A 6,663-nucleotide genomic window follows, 5' to 3' on the forward strand; every position below is an offset into this window, starting at 1 on the left:
CCCTCCAACCTGTAGGTGAAATGTATTTCCTACTACTGTATTATCCTGACCCAATATCCTGATACGATTTTAGAAAAGGTAAAGATCACAGTATCCAAAATCAAGGTATATCTGCTATCTAGTTGGGTTTCTGTTGGGTTCTATTTATCTGTGCGTCGACGCGTTTCGGTGTTGCTTCACTGATATAGTAACACCTTCTTCAGGACAGCAAAATTCATGGGGTTCATCGTATATACATATCCTTTATCAAAGGGAAGGCTGGCAATGCTTAAATCCTTCCTTACACTTCTTCTTTATCGATCTATATCAGGTTAATGATTTCCGATTTAGATAGATCTCCCTTTTTTGATTCAGGGCAGCATTCCCTCAATCGATGACCGTGAATATCAGGCCTATTGCGCTCCTCTCTTTTTATAATTCGCCTTTTCGCAACTTGCATAGGTGTTGTACTGCTCTCTATTCTCCCATTGATGTTTTTTGTGCACTCTCCTGGTCTCTATTCCAGTGGTTATATTTCTTGTTTTAAATTAAAATCATCCAAGCGAGGTATAACGTCTTGTTTCTGCGTTACAGCGAACCGGATGTGTTTGGAGTATGCTTTGATGCGCGCGTCTACCTCGTTCTCCTGTTGTTTTGAAAAGACCCTATGCTCAGCTCACCTTCATGCTTTTATCAATTGTTTTAATTTTTAAGATCGACATTGCCTCTTTCTTCGGTACCTTTAGCTTCTTCAATCTGTCTTCTATAATTTTGTTTCACGATATTGAGAACTTATAATTTCAAGTTTTTATTGGAGCGTGTGTTGGTAATAAAGCAGTCCTTCAAAGGTACTGCTAGTATTCGGCATCATAACTTGATATAGGAAGGGTTATCCCTTTTCTGACTTCCTGGTTAGTATTTTTATACACATCAAATATATACCACTTTTCTGTAATAACGCTTTTTTCCTAAAGGAAAAATTGGCTATTTTCCTACTTATTGTATTTAAAAAAAATAGCCAATTATAGAAAAATATATATATTCATAATGTAATAAGATACGATGCAACCTTTATAGCAAAAAAATCTACACTGCTCCATTGAGGAGTCCCACTCCACCAGCATTCCCTCACGCCCTGTCAGTGGCCGTTCCTCCAGTTCTTATAACAGGCTCCCCTAATCAGGATCCTTGGGCACTGAAATTAGCATTTCTTGTGCTTTTTTCCTTACAAAATCTTCACAATCCTCAGAAAATCCATTTCAGTTGGGATCTTTTTAAGACTTAGATTGTTTTTCTGTCCTTTTCTGACCTAAAACATTTTTCTTTTGACCTTAATCCCATCCTTTTTGTTAAATGTCTTTCTTTTGGTAGAACAATTTAAGAGAACGATTCTCAGCAGTTATGCACTGTATGCCTTGGGGAGAAAATTGCCCTGAGAATTGTGCATTTTCTCTAGAAGGTCTTACTGTCTTCATAGAAGACAGCAAGAACTCAGTCACGAGGAATCAAACTGTGGCATATCCCAGGACTATGAAGGAGGGGCCCTTTTATACAATACAATACCAGAAATGTATAAAGCACACAGCTTCCTCCAACACTAACAGCACACAGGGAAGCGAGACGTTTTTTATTTTGCCTTCTATATTTGTCTTTTGAAGATCCAGGGTTGAACAATAGCTTCACTGGAGATTCTGCTGGTCCCATGATGTCAAGGATGGGCTTGCCATTAAGGATAGCTATCACACATCTCAATGACAAAGACACATAGACACTCAACCTTCTCATTTATTACCAGGCAGCCCAACTCCTCGTATTCAAAAAAAGGTTATTTGATGCCAACAGGGACCCGACATAAAGAACTGAGCTCTGGGCGCTGGGAAATACGCACCCACTGCACTTTATACATGGAGTGCCCGTCCTGAGGGACATCCCCATGGCAAATAAATTAGCCTTAAAAACATTGTCCGACACTGTGTAAAAGTACTTTGGTTGGGACGGCTCACTACAGAAAGCCAATTGGTGGTGAGGATCACTACTCTCCGAGGTGGTGCACTGCATGATTTGAGGGCTGGGATAAGTTAGGTAAATTAACTTTGGGAGCAGTTCCGACACATGCCACACTAAAGTCTTTCACAGAATTACATGAAGACTTCGGTCTTCTTCACAGCCAATTCTTAAGATTAGATTCTGACATGCACTACTCACATAACTAGCTGTTTGATTCAGTTCTCGACTGCCATCCATTGGAGGCTAACATCACGATGGAAGATATGTATATATAAATCTATAGCTCGAAATTGATGAACTTCAGCCTCTCCAAGCCTCTCAACACAGAAACATTAACTTGATGATTCCAGGGTGTTGAAGAAACCAACATATGAAGTGAGTTGATATCTGCGGAATATTTATGGGTGTGGGGCTCAGGCCCAATACAGGGGGATTGATGACTAAATGATATCTATTGGCCATCAGCAGGAGATTATATCGACTATTGCATTTGTGGTAGTGTTGGTAATCCAGATATGATATGATTGCATACAGTAGAGAGACCCCTTTTCTGTTTTTATTTGTATTTACCTCACTGTTAACATTCCTCTTATCTTAGAGATAAAGGCAGAAGGGCTTTCAGTATAGTTCCTACTTTATTTCGTATGCTGCAAAATAAAAACAAATTAATTCATTATTTTCGGACAAAAAAGTCCTCTGCATGGTAAAAGACATGTATTTCTACCATGAGTGCCCAACTGTATGTTATGTTAATAGGGTACTTTTATAGCGCACAGCTACTCCGAAGAGTGTCCCGGCGCTTAAGATCGTCACAGACCCAGAGTGGAAAGCAAACCGGGAGAGAGTGCTGAAAGCAGAATGGGATGAATTACTGGGTGAAAAGCAGGGTCTTCAGATCCTTCCTGAATGCCAGCAGGTTGGTGTTGGATCTGAGTGACAGAGGAAGAGCATTCCACAACCGAGGGGCGAGATGTTTAAAAGAACGCCTCCCGCAGCGCGCACGTCGGATCACCGGGGTGACCGCCATGGCCTGGGTAGAGGATCGCAAAGATCTAGAAGGCAGATAGAAACTAATCCGTTTCCGGAGATAAAAGGCACCTGTACCATTAAGGGCTTTGAAGGCAATGGTCAAGACCTTAAAAGTGATACGCTTCCTAATAGGCAGCCAGTGAAGAGTCCTGAGAAGGTCGCTGGCCCTGGCTCTCCTAGTGAGGCCAAAGATGGCCCGGGCCGCTGAGTTTTGAACAACCTGGAGACGCGCAAGAAGGAAGTCCGGAAGGCCTAGGTACAGAACGTTGGAATAGTCCAGGCAAGAGCCTATCAGGGCCTGTACCGTGACCTTTCTATGCTCTAGAGATAAGAGTGTCAGGAACTTCCTTAGCATCTTCAAGATCGCAAAGCATTTGCCGGCCAGACCAGCCACCTGGGCTTTGAAGGAGAGGCTGTTATCAAGCTGAATACCCAGATTTTTAGCAGCCCCCGAATTGCTGGCAGGAGGGAACATGGCAGTGGGCCACCATTCCTTCCACCTGGGGTCCGCAGGGCAGCCGAAGAAGAGCACTTCGGACTTGTCGGAGTTGCACTTGAGGCTGTTCCGACCAAACCAGTCAAACACTGCCCCAAGGCAACCCCGGATGGACACCCCATCAAAATCGGAGCCCTTGTCGCACGTGAACAGAAGTTGGGTATCGTCCGCGTATGACACGATCTGGGCCCCAAAATCCTCCGCCAGTGCCACCAGAGGGGTCATATAGATGTTAAAGAGCGAAGGGCTCAAAATTGAGCCCTGCGGAACTCCGACCTTCAAAGGCGGCATTGCAGCAGAGAAAGGGGGGGCCCAGACCGTTTGCTGGCGATTTGAGAGAAACGACCTAAACCACCAGAACACCGTCCCCCTCAGACCAATCTCCCAGAGTCTTGAAAGGAGACGGTCATGGGGGGCGGTGTCGAAAGCCGCAGAGAGATCAAGCATAACAAACATGGCTTTGCCTCCTCTGTCCAAGGTTTCCTTAACAGCCTCGGTAGCCTCAAGCAAAGCTGTTTCCGTGCTCAGATTGGAGCGGAAACCGGACTGCAACTGATGGAGTATGTCGTTTGTCTCAAGAAAGTGAGTCAGGGTGGTATGGACATGTTTCTCAACCACTTTCGCAAGCGCAGGCAGGAGGGAGATGGGTCTATAGTTGGCATGGGATTTAGGGTCCAGGTTGTTTTTTTTTAGAAGTGGCAAGATTAGAGCCTGTTTCCACGGCTTGGGGACCTCACCCGTACTAAGAGAAAGGTTAAGTATCGGGTTAATAAGAAGGTTGAGAGTAGGGGCCATTTGCGCGAGGAATTTAGCAGGACACGGGTCAAACGGGGAACCAGATTTCAGTTTGGAAAGGAGATCCAACGAGGCCTGTATGGTCAGAGAAGGGAAGTTCCAGAGGGCAGGGCCCGCGGAGATCAGGCAGGGGCAGGGGGACCGCAAATTCAGAGTAGTAGACGTGCCTGCAGTTCTAAGGGAGGCTTGGATAGTCCGAATTTTGCTGGCAAACAAGTCAGCAAGTTCGGAGATCCATGACTCCGAATGCGTGGATCTGGGAGTGCACCAAGGAGGGGAAATAAAGTCCTTGACTAGCCTGAAAATGTCCTTACAGGAGCTGGAAGCATCTTCAATCCTTCTGGCCAGATAGGACTTTTTGCCAGCTGTGATGTCGTGGTGATAATCTCTAACCACTGCCCTATAAGTTTCCTTAGAGCTAGCATCATAGTACTTGCGCCACTCCCTTTCGGCTGTACTGTTGTCTGGATCCCTAATGCTGATTTTTGTGTCAAAGGTAAACACGGATCATGCTTGTGCCTCATGACATAGGCCTGTCTCACAGATTTTGGTCTTGTCTGACCAAGAGGGCACTCAAAGCGCTACCTTCATGGTGGTTGAAGGCTACTGCCTTCACCAAGAGATAAACAGCACAAGCGCAGTGGTGGCAGCATACCATGTAGTGATCGATAATAGCGAACAGGTCTTTTTTACCCTGTGCCACTAGGAGTGAGATTTACAGACTCAGTCACCTTTTTAAAGTTCCACTGCTGTGTGCTTAACTCACCCTTAGCCTACATCAGGTGATGAATATGGAGTGCTGCGCAGCGCAGGAGTAGTGACTCTGCGCTTGATGGATGTGCACCTGGGAAGGGTACGGTAAAGGGATGAAGCAGTGCTGTGAAATGTATGTGTGGTTAGTGCATGCACTGAGTGTATGTATACCTGTTAGGAGTACCTTACATGAGAGATGTAGTGCTGTGCAGTGCGTGCATAATGGAAGCATGTCCTAGGTATATGTGTGCTTGAGTAAAATACAATACATAAAAGGTGAAGTGCACATGGTGAGTGTGTGTGTGTGTGTGCTGGCAGTGGTGTGTTTGCAAATAACACATCCTGGTACAGTGCAGAAAAGCTACAGTACTGAGCAGTGCGGGCAGACTGAATGTGTGAGTGCATGTGCATCTATAGTGGCACAATGCATGAAGGTGACTGTACTGGAGAGTATATTTCCTGTGAAAGTACTCTGAGTGCAAGTGTGCCTGAAATAGTACATTAGATGAGGACAGTGGGTTCCATTTTAGATAGCCCAGGCCTGCGTGGTGAAGACAAGAGGAGTCGAGGAATCCCCCTAAACAGATTTGAGTATTGCTGCATTCATGTGCGTCGGGTGAGGCACAAACTGGAGGAAGGGAGGAAGGGACTCTCCCTTTGTACTTCAATAGTGTTGCTGATTGATTCAGTGATAGATCACAGCAAGCAGTGTGGACACACCTCAGGAAGGAGATAGGGCTGATAAGGAAATCATAAAGAGGAGGCTGGGAGCCCAAGATTAACCTTTTGAAGAATACATCACTGTGACTGAAATTCATGAATAAACTCTGGTGATCACTTCCATGAACTGTGTTGTGGGACAATCAACTTAGGAGTCTTGCCTGCCGTGACAGACAGCTTTTCAAGAGGAGAGAAGAAAAGGAGAAATTTACAATTCAAAAGAAGCAGAAACCCAACATAAAACTTAAAAGACCCAGACCCTAAATCACATTTGGTGTCTGGAAAGGAACTAAAAGAACGGAAGGTTGAGACACCAAAATATGTTATTTGCCAGCAGTGGGATTGCCTGAGTGAGAAGGGGAAGCTCTGCAAGACTTCTGCCTGTGACCAGGACTAGGGACAAAGTCTCCTTGCTGGGTAAGGTGGCATAGCGCAGGTACCCAAGATCACCTGCCCTGCAGCACCAGTGCTTGCCTGCGTGCTGAGACCAGTGCTCCCTGTGATGAAGAGGAGAGCTTTGGAGAGAGCAAGGTCTAGTGGGGATGCCCACCGAGACGACTCCCTGAGCGAGGCCTTAGGAGTATGGCTGTGCAACAATCGAGTCATTGCCTGTGTGCAGAAATGGCTCGGTGATCCCCATATGCAAAATAAAGGGCTCCCGTGATCTGAGCCAAGATGCGCTGTACAGGAATTGGCAGGCCCGCATTGCCTCCTTGCGGTGACTCCATATGCCAGAGTGGGCCACCATTGAACTTTTTGGGCCAAGAGTGTTGAGACTTGTGTCGACCTTTATTCACGACCCCGTGTGCCAAGACAGGCTGCTATGATGAGGGTGAGTGCGCCAGATGAGTCTGCTCCATGATGGACAGTTTTATGGCAATCCC

Source organism: Lissotriton vulgaris, chromosome 1_1, assembly GCF_964263255.1.
Source record: "Lissotriton vulgaris chromosome 1_1, aLisVul1.2, whole genome shotgun sequence".
In the NCBI taxonomy this organism is placed as follows: domain Eukaryota; kingdom Metazoa; phylum Chordata; class Amphibia; order Caudata; family Salamandridae; genus Lissotriton; species Lissotriton vulgaris.